Source organism: Bos indicus, chromosome 6, assembly GCF_029378745.1.
Source record: "Bos indicus isolate NIAB-ARS_2022 breed Sahiwal x Tharparkar chromosome 6, NIAB-ARS_B.indTharparkar_mat_pri_1.0, whole genome shotgun sequence".
Lineage (NCBI taxonomy): Eukaryota > Metazoa > Chordata > Mammalia > Artiodactyla > Bovidae > Bos > Bos indicus.
This window is the reverse complement of record NC_091765.1, coordinates 116,647,145-116,662,577: the sequence shown is the minus strand read 5'-3', so window position 1 is coordinate 116,662,577 and position 15,433 is coordinate 116,647,145.

Genomic DNA, 15,433 nt, shown 5'->3' with positions numbered 1-15,433 from the left:
CCCAGGACTGATCTTGAGAATGGACTGGTTGGATCTCCTTGCAGTCCAAGGGACTTCAGGAGTCTTCAACACCACAGTTCAAAAGCATCAATTCTTCGGCGCTCAGCTTTCTTCACAGTCCAACTTGACTTGTTCTAATTCTTGGAACATTCTTTTTCTTGCTGGACTTGTAAGATAATTAGCAGGAAAAGGAAGATTCCTTTTCTAACCATGAGGTAAGAGTTTGTCTTTCTGTTTTATTTTGTCCACAATGGACGTATGTCCTTACTGATTCTTTCTCTCTGCTGGGGTATACGACTTTTCCCCCTTGAGATCAGTTAATACCGTGTTTCACATTGATTTTTCTTTTAGTGTATACCAGCTTTGCGTTTCTTTGGTAAATCCACTTTGTTCATGATTTATTGACTTACATGTTTCTTTGTTTTGCCACTATTTGGTTTTGTTCAGTTGCTCAGTCCTGTCTGACTCCTTGCGACCCCACGGACTGCAGCACGCCGGGCCTCCCTGTCCATCACCAACTCCGGGAGCTTGCTCAAACTCATGTCCATTGAGTCAGTGATGCCATCCAACCACCTCATCCTTTGTCCCCTTTTCCTCCTGCCTTCAACCTTTGTCAGCATCAGGGTCTTTTCCAATGAGTCAGTTCTTTGCATCAAGTGGCCAGAGTATTGGAGCTTCAGCTTCAGCATCAGTCCTTCTAATGAATATTCAGGACTGATTTCCTTTAGAATGGACCAGTATAATCTTGCAGTCCAAGGGACTCTCAAGAGTCTTCTCCAACACCACTGTTCAAAAGCATCAATTCTTCAATGCTCAGCCTTCTTTATGGTTCAATTCTCTCATCCCACATCCATACATGACTACTGGAAAAACCATAGCCTTGACTAAATGGACCTCTGTTCGCAATGTGATGTCTCTGCTTTTTAATAAGCTATCTAGGTTGGTCATAGCTTTTCTTTGAAGGAGCAAGCGTCTTTTAATTTCATGGCTGCAGTCACCATCTGTAGTGATTTTGGAGCCCAAGAAAATAAAGTCTCACTGTTTCCATTGTTTCCTCATCTATTTGCCATGAAGTGATGGGACTGGATTCCGTGATCTTTGTTTTCTGAATGTTGAGCTTTAAGCCAACTTTTTCACTCCTCTTTCACTTTCATCAAAAGGCTCTTTAGTCCTTCACTTTCTGCCATGAGGGTGGTGTCATCTGCATATCTGAAGTTTTTGATATTTGTCCCAGCAATCTTGATTCCAGCTTGTGCTTCATCCAGCCTGGCATTTTGCATGATGTATTCTGCATATAAGTTAAATAAGCAGGGTGACAATATACAGTCTTGACATACTCCTTTCCCAATTTGGAAGCAGTCTGTTGTTCCATGTCCAGTTCTAACTTGCTTTTTGACTTGCATACAGATTCCGCAGGAGGCAGGTAAGGTGGTCTGGTATTCCTATCTCTTTGAGAATTTTCCACAACTTGTTGTGATCCACTTAGTCAAAAGGCTTTAGTGTAGTCAGTGAAGCAGAAAGAAAGTGTAGCTGCTCAGTTGTGTCTGACTCTTTGCAACCCTATGGACTATGGCCTGCCAGGCTCCATCCATGGGATTTTCCAGGCAAGAATACTGCAGTGGGTTGCCATTTCCTTCTCCAGGGGATCTTCTGGACCTAGGAATCAAATTCAGGTCTTCTGCATTGCAGGCAGACTCTACTGGCTTCCCTGGTGGCTCAGCTGGTAAAGAATCTGCCTGCAGTTTGTGAGACCTGGGTTTGATCCCTGGGTTGGGAAGATCCCCTGGAGAAGGGCATGGCAACCTCCTCCAGTATTCCGGCCTGGAGAATCCCATGGACTGTGTGGTCCGTGGGGTCACAAAGAGTCAGACACGACTGAGTGACTTTCACATCACTTCAGAAGCAGAAGTAGATGTTTTTCTGGGAATTCTCTTGCTTTTTCTATGATACAAATGTTTGGTTTAGGGTTTTTAAAAATACATGTCACAAGTTACATTGACCTATCAAAGATTTAAAAATGCAGATTTCTTTTCTTTCTACATGTGCTGTTTCTTAACTGTGGCATGCGGGCTCTCGTTCCCTAACCAGCTATTAAACCTGCATTGGGAGCATGGAGTCTTAACCACTGGACCACGAGTGAAGACCCGATTTTTTTTTTTAATGTTTCAGAATTATTCATATTTAAAATCAGTTACAGGTTTCTACGAATTGTGTATTTCATCTTTTTGTAAGATTTTGGTATAAAGTTCAAAATATTCTCTTGTAAGCTAATCAGTGTATGCAGCACCTTTTTGTCATTAATACTAATTTATGCTTTCCGTTTATTTTTATTACGTTTTCTTAGAGAGTTGTCAGTTTCACATCTGTGTTAATCCCAGTACCCACAGTTTTTGTGGATCTAACCTGAGGCCTTTTGTTCCTGCTGGCTCTAATAGTGACATCCTTCTCTATGTTTTGTGAGCTTTTTTCTCCCTTAGATTGAACCCATTTAACTTGGTGTCCTGTCAGAAAATTCTTTGAGTTCTGGATTGAAGGTGGATTCTTCCAGAAAGTATTAATCCTTGCTTTTTTTTTTTTTTTTTTTTTTAACCCCTTTTTATTTTTGTATTGAAGGATAATTGCTTTACAGAATTTTGTTGTTTTCTGTCAAACCTCAACATGAATCAGCCATAGGTGTGTGTGTGTGTATGTATGTGTGTGTATATATATATTTATATCCCCTTCCCTTTGAACCTCCCTCCCTGTTTTTAAGCCTTGCTTTTCTGAAATGTTTAAGGTTGTTAAACTCAAGGCTGCTGTGTTTCTTTGCCTTTTAAACTGTGAAATACGGACTTCCTAGGTGGCACTAGTGGTCAAAAAAAAACAGCCTGCCAATGCAGAACTCATAAGAGACGCGGGTTTGATTGCTGGGTCTGGAAGATCCCCTGGAGAAAGCCATGGCAACCCACTCCAGTATTCTTTCCTGGAGAATCCGTGGACAGTGGACTGGCAGGCTACAGTCCATGGGGTTGCACAGAGTTGGACACGACTGAAACAACTGAGCATGCACTGTGAGATAGAGAATGCAGAAAGCATACCTTGGGCTTCCCTGGTAGTCCAGTGGTTAAGAATCCGCCTGCCAATGGAGGGGACCCAGGTTCAGTCACTGGTTGGGGAAGATTCCACATGCTGGGGAGCAGCAAAGCCCGTGGGCCTCAACTCTGAGCCTGCTCTCCACGAGAGAAACCACTGCAATGAGAAGCCCCGCACTGCAGCCAGAGACGGCTGTTTGCCACAACTAGAGAAAGTCCACACACAGCAACGAAGACGCAGTGCAGCCAAAATTAAATTTTAAAAGTTTCAAAAGCATATTTCATGGAATTACTTCAAAAGTACAGTTTAGTGAATTACCATAAAGCAAATGTTCATGAAACAACCAACTTCAACAAGAAACTATTAATCAACACCTTAAGAAGCCCCTTCCTGTCCTCTCTCCCAGTCAGTTTTTGTAATGTGGAGTTTCAAGCCAGCCTTTTCACTTTTTCACCCTCATCAAGAGACTCTTCAGTTCCTCTTTGATTTCTGCCGTTAGAGTGGTATCATAGGCATATCTGAGGTTGTTGATATTTCTCCCAGCGATCTTGATTTCAGATTGTGATTCATCCAGTTTGGCATTTTGCATGACGTACTCTGCGTATGTTGTAAATAAACAGAGTGACAATATGCAGCCTTGACATACTCCTTTCCCAATTTTGAACCAGTTCTTTGTTCCATGTTTGGTTCTAACTGTTGCTTTTTTATCTGCTCAGAGGGATATTCATAGCTATAAATTTCTACATTGCAAGATCAATAATCTAATTGGATGCCTTAAGGAACTAGAAGAAGAACAAGCTAAACGTAAAGCTAGCAGATGGAAAGCAATAGAAGAGAATGAAGCAGAGATAGGATATTGAGACTAGAAAACAATAGAGGAAAGAACAGACACTAAAAGTTGGGCAAGGCCCTGCCCACCGGAGCAAGAGCCAGTTTTTCCCACAGCCAGTCCCTCCCATCAGGAAGCCTCTAAAAGCCTCTTAGCCTCATCTGTCAGAGGGCAGACAGAAGAAACAAGAAGCACAATCCCACAGTGACTAAAACAAAAACCATTTTACAGAACATTAATCAAGATGAAAAGAAAGTTATGTCCCAGATGAAGGCACAAGATAAAATCCCAGGAAAACAACTAAATGAGGTGGAGACAGGCAATGTTCTGGAAAACGAATTCAGAATAATGATAGTGAGGACGATCCAGGATCTTGGGAAAACTGGAGAAGATGCAAGAAATGTTTACCAAAGACCTAGAAGAGCTGAAGAACAAACAACCAGAGATGAATAATACACTGGAAGGAATCAATAGAATAACTGAGGTATAAGAACTGATAAATGACCTGGAGGACAGAATGGTGGAAATCACGGCCACAGAACAGAGTATAGAAAAAAGAACGAAAAGAAAATGAAGACAGCCTGAGAGACCTCTGAGGCAACAGTGAACACACCAACATGTGCATCACAGGGGTCCCAGGAGCAGAAGAAAGAGATCCGGAGAAGTTATCTGAAGAGATAATTGCTGAAAACTTCCCAAACACGGGAAAGGAAATAATCAACCAAGTCCAGGAAGCACAGAGTCCCAGGCAAGATAAACCCAAGGAGGAACACACCAACACATAGTAATCAAAAGTGAGGAAAGGGAAGAACCTAAAGCCAAGAATACTCTACCAGCAAGACTCCTTCCAATTTGATGGAGAAATCAAAAGCTTTCCAGAGAAGCAAAAGGTAAGAGAATTCAGCACCACCAAACCAACTTTACAACAAATGGCTAAAAGAACTTTTCTAGGCAGGAAGCACGTGAGAAGGAATAGACCTACAGAAAATAACCCCCAAACAATTGAGAAAACGGTAATAGGATCATACATATTGATAATTACCTTAAATGCAAATGGATTAAAGGCACCAACCAAAAGACAGACTGGCCATGTGGATGAAAGCATGTGCGTGTATGCACTTCCACTTCCCACACCACTCTGCCTGACCCCCCAAATTGTGTGCAGCTATTTTATATTGTTAGGTTAATCTTGTTCCCATTATGGCTTGCGGTTGTAATTATCTTTTATTTTTTGTCTGGCTATTGATTATGAAAACTGATAAACATCTTTACATCTTTTACTCTTGTGATTATGTAACTATTACTCAATACCATTGTATCATGATTGGTCAACAGAAAATAACAGAATTCAGTATCACGGAAACTACCATTTAATAGGAAAACTTGTAACCACTTTTTAAAATCCCGATGGGTATCAGAATTGTCTTGCAGTTTTAGGAAAATACAAATGCTCAAGTATTGCTTTTTTCTCCAGAGCTCCAGATGTTTCTAATGAGCTGCTGCTGCTGCTGCATCTCTTTAATCATGTCTGACTCTGTGCGACCCCATAGACAGCAGCCCACCAGGCTTCCTGTCCCTGGGATTCTCCAGGCAAGAACACTGGAGCAGTCATGTTTAAAGCAACTGGACTATATGATGATCTTTGACCTAGTTTCACTTTTTCATAGTCAGTGCTCCCATTTCATTTAGTTTATGTTTTCTAATTTCTCCATCTCTTTTTTTTGATGTTTTTTCTCAAGTCTTTATCAAGTGTAGTAGAAAAGCTTTTGTATACATCTATAAAAATAGTATGTATAATATATATGTTTTAGAAAACTTACCATTTTTTGCCTAACTAAAAAATTTATGACATTTTGATTCCACTTGTTTGACTTAGTATAAATAGAATCCTAGATTTCTAGTTAAGAAAAATAGATATGCAACAAAACTTTTACTATATTATACAGGGAACTATAGTCAATTATCTTGTAATAACCTGTAATATATTTTCTATTACCTGAAAAATAATGTGTGTATATGTACAAGTGAATCACCTTTCTGTGCACCTGAAGCGTTAAGTCAACTATACTTCAATAAAATATATGTTAGGCAAAAATAATAATACAAGTGAAAAAACCTTCAGCTAGGTTGATGCAAAAGTAATTGCAGTTTTGCATTGTTGGACTTTGCTGTTTGATATTGGAATACATTCTTAAATGTGGTTATGTCATACATCATTTTAATGCACGTTTGTCGCTTTATGTTTTTTTGCTAATGACATCACTTTTTATTTTATATTTTATATTTATCTTAGACTAGGAAATGATATTAGACAAAAAGCAAATTCGAGTGATTTTCTTCTTCAAGTTCAAAGCAGCGGAGACAATTTGTGACATCAACAGTGCACTTGGCCTTGGGACTGCTAACAAACCTGCAGTGCAGCGGTGTTTCAGGTTTTGCAAAGAAGAGCCTTAAAGACACGGCACGTGGTTGTCGGCCATCAGAAGTTGACAATGAACTATCGAGAGGATTATGGAAGCTGATCCTCTTACAACTACATGAGAAGTTGCCAAAGAACTCAACACCAACCACTGTATGGTGATTGGGCATTTGAAGCAAATTGGAAGGTGAAAAAGCTTGGTAAGTGGGTGCCTCATGAGGTACCGAAAATAAAAATCATCGTTTTGAAGTGTTGTCTTCTCTTATTCTGCACAATAACGATGAACCATTTCTTGATTGGATTGTGACGTGAGATGAAAAGAAGTGGAGTGTATATGACAACCGCCGATGACCAGCTCAGTGGTTTGACCGAGAAGCAGCTCCAAAGCACGCTCTCTGAAGCCAAACTTGCACCCAAAAAAGGTGATCAGTATTTGGTGGTCTGCTGCCCGACTGATCCACTACAGCTTTCTGAATCCTGGCAAAACCATTACATCTGAGAGGTACAGATGTAATGTACCTCAGCAAGTAATGCAATCTCGGCAAATCTATGAGATGCACCGAAACTGCAACACTTGTAGCCAGCAGTGATCAACAGAAGGGCCCAGTTCTCCTCCACAACAGTGCCCGACTGCACGCCACATCACCACTGCTTCAGACATTGAACGAAGTGGGCCATGAGGTTCCGTCGCATCCGCCGTATTCGCCTGATCTTTGTCCCACGTACTACCACCACTTCCAGCGCCTTGGCAACTTCCTGCGCTGAAAACGCTTTCACAGCCAGCAGGAGGCAGAAGGTGCTTTCCGAGAGTTCTCTGAATCCCAAAGCGTGGGCTTTTATGCTACAGGGATAAACACACTGATTTCTTGTCGGCAAAAATATGTGGATTGTAATGGTGCCTATTTATGATGATTTAAAATTCATGGTCTGAAACCACAGTTAATTTTTCACCAACCTATAGATTGACTTAAGAGCAAGAGAGAAGACTCAAACTGCTTAAAACAATGAAAGAGAGGATACTACTGAACTTTACAGTAATACAGAGGATTATAAGACTATGAACACCTTCATGCCAACAAATTGGATAATGTTGATGAGATGGGCAAACTCCTAGGAACACAAAGTGACATGTAGAGTTTCCTAAATAATACACAATACGTACAATTACAGTATGAATTTAGCAAAGTTGTGGGATACAAATTCACAAATCAATTGTATTTCTATACCCTATCAGTTAATAATCTGAAAGGGAAATCAAGTTTCCCAAAGCATCAAAAAAGAATAAAACACTTAATAAATTTAACCAAGTAGGTATAAAATTTGTACACTGAGACTTTACTATAACAACACCACAGAACATTGCTGAAAGAAACATTTAAATAAAGAGACATTGCATGCTGGTGGGTTGCAAGACAGTATTGTTAAGTTGGCAGTACTGCCCAAAACAATAGAATACAGAATCAGTGCAATCCTTACCAAACCCAATGGCAGTCTTTATAGAAATCTATGGTATTTTAAAGGACTGAGGACAGATAAAATAATCTTGAAATAGAAAAATTTGGAAGACTCACTTCCCAATTTGAAAACATTATAAAAGTACACGAATCAAAACCATGTGGTGCTGGCTTTGGGACAGACATAGAGACCAACGGAGTGAGGGTGAGCCCAGAAAGAAATCCGCATTTCAATGGCCAAGTGATTTTCATAAGGGCTTCAAGATCATGCAGTGGAGGAGAAAGGTCTCTCTGATAAATGGTGCTTGGAAAGTTGTATATTCTCATGCATAAGAATTGGAGTAGGAAATGGCCACTCACTCCAGTGTTCTTGCCTGGAAAGTTCCATGAACAGAGGAGCCTGGTGGGCTACAGTCCATGGGATTGCAAAGAGTTGGACATGACTGAAGGACTGAACATGTGCAAACAATGAAATTGGGTCTTTAAACCATAAGTAAAAATTAATTTAAAAATGGATCAAATACCTAGATTGAAGAACTAAAACTATAAAAACTCTTAGAAAACATAAATGCAAATATTCATGAGTTTGGATTTGGCAAAGCTTTCTCATATATAACATCAAAAAGAAGCAACTAAAGGAAAAATAAATTAGATTTCATTAAAATTTAAAACTTTTGTGCATCAAAGGATACTATTAGGAGATTGAAAAGACAACCCACAGAACAAGAGGAAATATTGGGAATTCATCTATCTGATTGGGGTCAAATAATCAGAATATATAAAGTGTTCCTACAACTCAATAAGAACAAAAAAATCAGCCTAATTCAAAAATTGGTAAAGGACTAAAATAGATATTTCTCCAAAGAAGACATACGAATAACCAATAAGCCCATGAGCTCAACATCATTAGTCATGAGTAAAATGTTCATCAAAACTACAGATACCACTTCACACCCATTACAGGGCTATTTTCAAAAATACAGAAAACAAGTGTGGTGAGGATATGCAGAATTGCAACCCTCGTGCATAGCTGCTAGAAATATAAAGTTATAAAGCTGATCAAGAAAACAGTTTCCTGGGTCCTGAAAAAGTTACATATAGAATTACTGTATGATACAAAATTTTCACTTCTAGATTAATACCCAAAAGAATTGAAAACAGACTAAGGTATTTGTATATCAGTGTTCACAGCAACATTATTCACAGCCAAAAGGTAGAAAGAACCCAAATGTCCATCCACATATGAATGGATAAAGTGTGGTATATCCACGCAATGGAATAGTATTCAGCTTGAAGAAAGAATGAAATTCGGATGCAGACTTTCAACATGGACTAATGATAACATCATGCTAAATGAAATAAGTTACACGTAAAACTACTACGATCCCACTTACATGATGTACTTAGAATAGACAAATTCATAGATACAGAAAGTAGAGTAGAGGTTAACATGGCCTTGGGATATTCACTGGGTACAGTTTATGTTTGAGATGGTGAAACATTCTGGAAAAGGATAATGGTGATGGCTGTACAGCATTGTTCAGTTCAGTCACTCAGTCATCTCGGACTATTTGTGACCCCAGGAACCGCAGCACGCCAGGCCTCCCTGTCCATCACCAACTCCCGGAGTCCACCCAAACCCATGTCCATTGAGTTGGTGATGCCATCCAACCATCTCATCCTCTGTCGTCCCCTTCTCCTCCTGCCCTCAATCTTTCCCAGCATCAGGGTATTTTCCAATGAGTCAGCTCTTATTAGGTGGCCAAAGTATTGGAGTCTCAGCTTCAACATCAGTCCTACCCAGGACTGATCTCCTTTAGGATGGACTGGTTGGATCTCCTTGCAGTCCAAGGGACTCTCAAGAGTCTTCACCAACACCACAGTTCAAAAGCATCAATTCTTCGGTGCCCAGAAGGCAATGGCACCCCACTCCAGTACTCTTGCCTGGAAAATCCCATGGATGGAGGAGCCTCGTAGGCTGCAGTCCATGGGGTCACTGAGGGTCGGACATGACTGAGCGACTTCACTTTCACTTTTCACTTTCATGCATTGGAGAAGGAAATGGTAACCCACTCCAGTGTTCTTGCCTGGAGAATCCCAGGGACGGGGGAGCCTGGTGGGCTGCCGTCTATGGGGTCGCACAGAGTCGGACACGACTGGAGCGACTCAGCAGCAGCAGCAGCAGCTTTCTTTACAGTCCAACTCTCACGTCCATACATGACCACTGGAAAAACAATAGCCTTGACTAGATGGACCTTTGTTGGCAAAGTAATGTCTCTGCTTTTCAATATGCTGTCTAGGTTGGTCATAACTTTCCTTCCAAGGAGTAAGCGTCTTTTAATTTCATGGCTGCAGTCACCATCTGCGGTGATTTTGGAGTCCGGGAATATACAGTCAGCCACTGCTTCCACTGTTTCCCCATCTATTTGCCATGAAGTGATGGGACCAGATGCCATGATCTTCGTTTTCTGAATGTTGAGCTTTAAGCCAACTTTTTCACTCTCCTCTTTCACTTTCATCAAGAGGCTTTTTAGTTCTTCACTTTCTGCCATAACGGTGGTGTCGTCCGCATATCTGAGGTTATTGATATTTCTCTCAGCAATCTTGATTCTAGCTTCTGCTTCGTCCAGCCCAGCATTTCTCATGATGTACTCTGCATATAAATTAAATGAGCCAGGTGACAATATACAGCCTTTACGTACTCCTTTTCCTACTTGGAACCAGTCTGTTGTTCCATGTCCAGTTCTAACTGTTGCTTCCTGACCTGCATACAGGTTTCTCAGGAGGCAGGTCAGGTGGTCTTGTATTCCCATCTCTTCCAGAATTTTCCATAGTTTGTTGTGATCCACACAGTCAAAGGCTTTGTCATAGTCAATAAAGCAGAAGTAGATGTTTTTCTGGAACTCTCTTGCTTTTTTGATGATCCAGCAGATGGCAATTTGATCTCTTGTTCCTCTGCCTTTTCTAAAACCAGCTTGAATATCTGGAAGTTCACGGTGCACGTATTGCTGAAGCCTGACTTGGAGAATTTTAAGCATCACTTTACTAGCGTGTGAGATGAGTGCAATTGTGCAGTAGTTTGAGCATTCTTTGGCATTGCCTTTCTTTGGAATGAAAACTGACCTTTTCCAGTCCTGTGGCCACTGCTGAGTTTTCCAAATTTGCTGGCATATTGAGTGCAGCACTTTCACAGCATCATCTTTCAGGATTTGAAATAGCTCGACTGGAATTCCATCACCTCCACTAGCTTTGTTTGTAGTGATGCTTCCTAAGGCCCACTTGACTTCACATTCCAGGATTTCTGGCTCTAGGTGAGTGATCACACCATCATGTGTACAGCATTGTAAATGTAGGTAATGCCACAGAGTCACACACTTGAAAAGGGTTCAGTTCAATCGCTCAGTCATGTCCAACTCTTTGCGACCCATGGACTGCAGCACCCCAGGCTTCCCTGGCCATCACCAACTCCCAGAACTTGCTCAAAGTCATGTCCATCAAGTTGGTGATGCCAACCAACCATCTCATCTTCTGTTGTCCTCTTCTCATCCTGCCTTCAATCTTTCGCAGCATTGGGGTCTTTTCCAATGAGTCAGTTCTTTTCATCAGGTGGCCAAAGGATTGGAGTTTCAGCTTCAACATCAGCCCTTCCAGTGAATATTCAGAACTGATTTCCTTTATGATAGACTGGTTGGATCTCCTTGCAGTCCAAGACTCACAAGAGTCTTCAGCACTACAGTTCAAAAGCATCAATTCTTCAGCACTTAGCTTTCTTTATGGTCCAACTCTCACATCCATACACGACTATTGGAAAAACCATAGCTTTGACTGGACCGAACCTTTGTTGGCAAAGTAATGTCTCTGCTTTTTAAAGTGCTGTCTAGGTTGGTCATTGATTTTCTTCCCAGGAGCAAACGTCTTTTAATTCCATGGCTGCAGTCACCATCTGCAGTGATTTTGGAGCCCAGAAAAATAAAGTCAGTCACTGTTTCCACTGTTTCCCCATCTATTTGCCATGAAGTGATGGGACCAGATGCCATGATCTTAGTTTTCTGAATGTTGAGTTTTAAGCCAACTTTTTCACTCTCCTCTTTCACTTTCATCAAGAGGCTCTTTAGCTCTTCTTTGCTTTCTGCCATAAGTGTAATGTCATCTGTGTTTCTACTGTTACTGGTATTTCTCCCAGCAATCTTGATTCCAGCTTGTGCTTCATCCAGCCCGCATTTCACATGATGTGCTCTGCATGTAAGTTAAATTAAGCAGGGTGACAGTATGCAGCCTTGACATACTCCTTTCCCCATTTGGAACAAATCTGTTGTTCCAAGTCCACTTCTAACTGTTGCTTCTTGACCTGCATACAGATTTCTCAGAAGGCAGGTAAGGTGGTCTGGTATTACTTTCTCTTTAAGAATTTTCCAGAGTTTGCTGTGATTCACACAGTCAAAGCCTTTGGCGTAGTCAATAAAGCAGATGGTTTTTTGAACTCTCTTGCTTTTTTGATGATCCAATGGATGATGGCAATTTTATTTCTGGTTCTTCTGCCTTTTTAAATCCAGCTTGAACATCTGGAAGTTCATGGTTCACGATGGAGGAGAGATACTTCACAGCCTCAGGCCATAAGTGAGAAATAGACCTACTGGTATTTTAGGATTTGTTACTATGTCTGCTTACCTGAAAAATATAGTTTGAATGTCCACAGTTTAAAAAAAAATTTTTATTGGGGGTATAGCTGACTAGGGGTGACAGAGATGAGATGGTTGGATGGTGTCACCAGTTCAAGGGACATGAGTTTGAGCAAACTCGGGGAGAGAGTAAAGGACAGGGAAGCCTGGCATGCTAGAGTCCATGGGATCTTAGAAAGTTGGACGTGACAGCAACTGAACAACAACACAGCCAATTAATAAACAATGATAGTTTCAGGTGAGCAGCAGAAGAGTCTGAGCCATCCATGCATCTATTTTCTCCCAAACTCCCCCTCATTCAGGCTGGCAGATAACATTGAGCAAAATGTCATGTGCTGTACAGTAGATCCTTGTTGGCTGTCTGCTTTAATTAGAACAGTGTGTACATGTCCATCCCAAACTCCCTAAGTATCGCTCACCCCATCCTCCCCCACCCCTGTAACTATGGGCTTGTTCTCTTGAAGCCAGGTCTGTGTTTTGTGAGTAAGCTCACTGGGATGTCATACGATACCTCTCCTTCTCTGTCTGACTTACTTCACTCAGTACGACGCTCTTGAGGTCCATCCGTGTTGCTGCGAATGGCATCATTTCACTGTTTTTGATGGCTGAGTAATATCCCATCGTATACGTGTAGCACATCTTCTGTAGTCTTTCCCCTGTAGATGGACATTTAGGTTGCTTCCATGCCTTGGCTATTGTGAACAGTGCTGCAGTGAACATTGGGTTCACGCGTCGATTCGGGCCGTGTTTCTCTCTGGATATATGCCCAGTAGTGGGATTGCAGGGTCATATGGTAGCTCTATTTTTAGTTTTTTAAGGAACGTCCACACTGTTCTCCATAGTGGCTGGCCCGATGTACATTCCCCCCAACAGTGTATGTAGGAGGGTTCCCTCTTCTCCACACCCTGTCCAGCACTTATTGTCAGTGGATTTTTGATGATGCCATTCTGGCTGGTGTGCGGTGACATCACGTTGTGGTTTTGATTTGTGTTTCCCTGATAATTAGCGATGTTGAACATCTTTCCATGTGCTTATTGGCCATCTGTAAGTCTGCTTTGGAGAAATGTCTAATTAGGTCTTCTCTTCATTTTTTGAGTGGGTTGTTTTGATGCTGTTAATCGTCATGAGCTGTTTGTAAATTTTGGAGACTATCCCTATTGGTCACATCATTTGGAAATATCGTCTCCCAATATGTATGTCCACAATTGTTTTTTGTCTCCATACATGATTGACAGTTTGGCTGGCTATACAATTCTACTTAAATGTGATTTTTTTTTCAGAATTTTGAAGGCCCTGCATCAGTTTAGCATTGAATGTTACTAATTAAGAGGTTTAGTGAGGTTCTTTTTTCCTATCTTTTTTTAGATGAAGTTGATTTTCCTTCTCAATGTTTTTAAGTTCTTTTTTTTTAAATCTCTGGTTTACTACAGTTAACCATCTTCCTTGGTGGGCTCTTTCAATGTGAACCTTCACGTTGGTGGTGTACTGAGGAGCATAGCTGTCTTCCAGTCTGTATGTTCAAGTCTTCATTTCTGGTAAATTACTATTATTTTTTAAAAGTACTTGTTCGGGCGCACCTGTCTGTTGCAGCAAGTTGGATGTTTAGTTGCGGCGTGCAGGATCTAGTTCCCTGACCAGGGGTCAAAACTGGGCCCCTACATTGGGAATGCAGAGTCTGAGTCACTGGCCCACCAGAGAAGTCCCACACTCTTTCTTTGAAAAGCTATTTCCCTCCATTGTTCCCCCTCAAGTTGTTTTCACTCTGGCTGTGTTTATTGGGTCTTCACTGCAGGTGTGAGGGCTTTCTCTATTTGCAGTGCAGACTCTAGCGAGCAGGCGAGCTCAGGAACTGCAGCCGGGGGTGGGGTGGGGCTCAGCTGCCCTGCAGCATGTAGGATCCAGTTCCCCGACCAAGACTTGAACCATGTTCCCTGAATTGGAAAGTGGGTCCTTAACCACTGGAGCAGAAGAGAAGTCCTCCCCCAGAATTCTTAGGAGAAAGTTGTTAAGACTCCTGGAGTGAGATTTCAAGTCATTTCTAATCTTCTGTGTCTTTTTGTTCTACTTCCTGTATAATTTCCTTACCTTTATCTTGTAGCCCTTCTATTGAATTTCTTTTACAATTTTGGCTATAATTTAAATTTTCAAGACTCTTTTCTTAAACATCTCTGAGGCTATTAGCAGTTTTTTTTTTTTAATTTTATTTTTAAACTTTACATAATTGTATTAGTTTTGCCAAATATCAAAATGAATCCGCCACAGGTATACATGTGTTCCCCATCCTGAACCCTCCTCCCTCCTCCCTCCCCATACCATCCCTCTGGGTCTTCCCAGTGCACTAGTCCCAAGCATCCAGTATCGTGCATCGAACCTGGACTGGCATCTCGTTACATACATGATATTTTACATGTTTCAATGCCATTCTCCCAAATCTTCCCACCCTCTCCGTCTCCCATAGAGTCCATAAGACTGTTCTATACATCAGTGTCTCTTTTGCTGTCTCGTACACTGGGTTATTGTTACCATCTTTCTAAATTCCATATATATGTGTTATTATACTGTATTGGTGTTTTTCCTTCTGGCTTACATCACTCTGTGTAATAGGCTCCAGTTTCATCCACCTCATTAGAAGTTTTTGAAAACATTTTTTGATTCCCTCCATTAACAGTTTCTTTGCCTGCCCACCCTGCCCACACATTTTTTCACATTCACACTTGAGCCATTTCTTAAATGACTGGTGATCCTTCACTGTTCCTTCATGTTTACAAGCAATGTGATTAAAAGCTGATTAGAAGCTCCATGTCGGCAGAGCTTATGACTGGTGGCTTCAATTCTGGGTGATCCTCAAGAACTGCCTGATTCTTTGGGATCGCCAAACGTTAACATGCCCATGGCTGCTCTTACATTGTGTAGCTTCTGCAGAGCATTTCCTGTGCTCTGCCTAGGGTGGGAGCTCACTGCGACTAGTTCTACTTGGGGC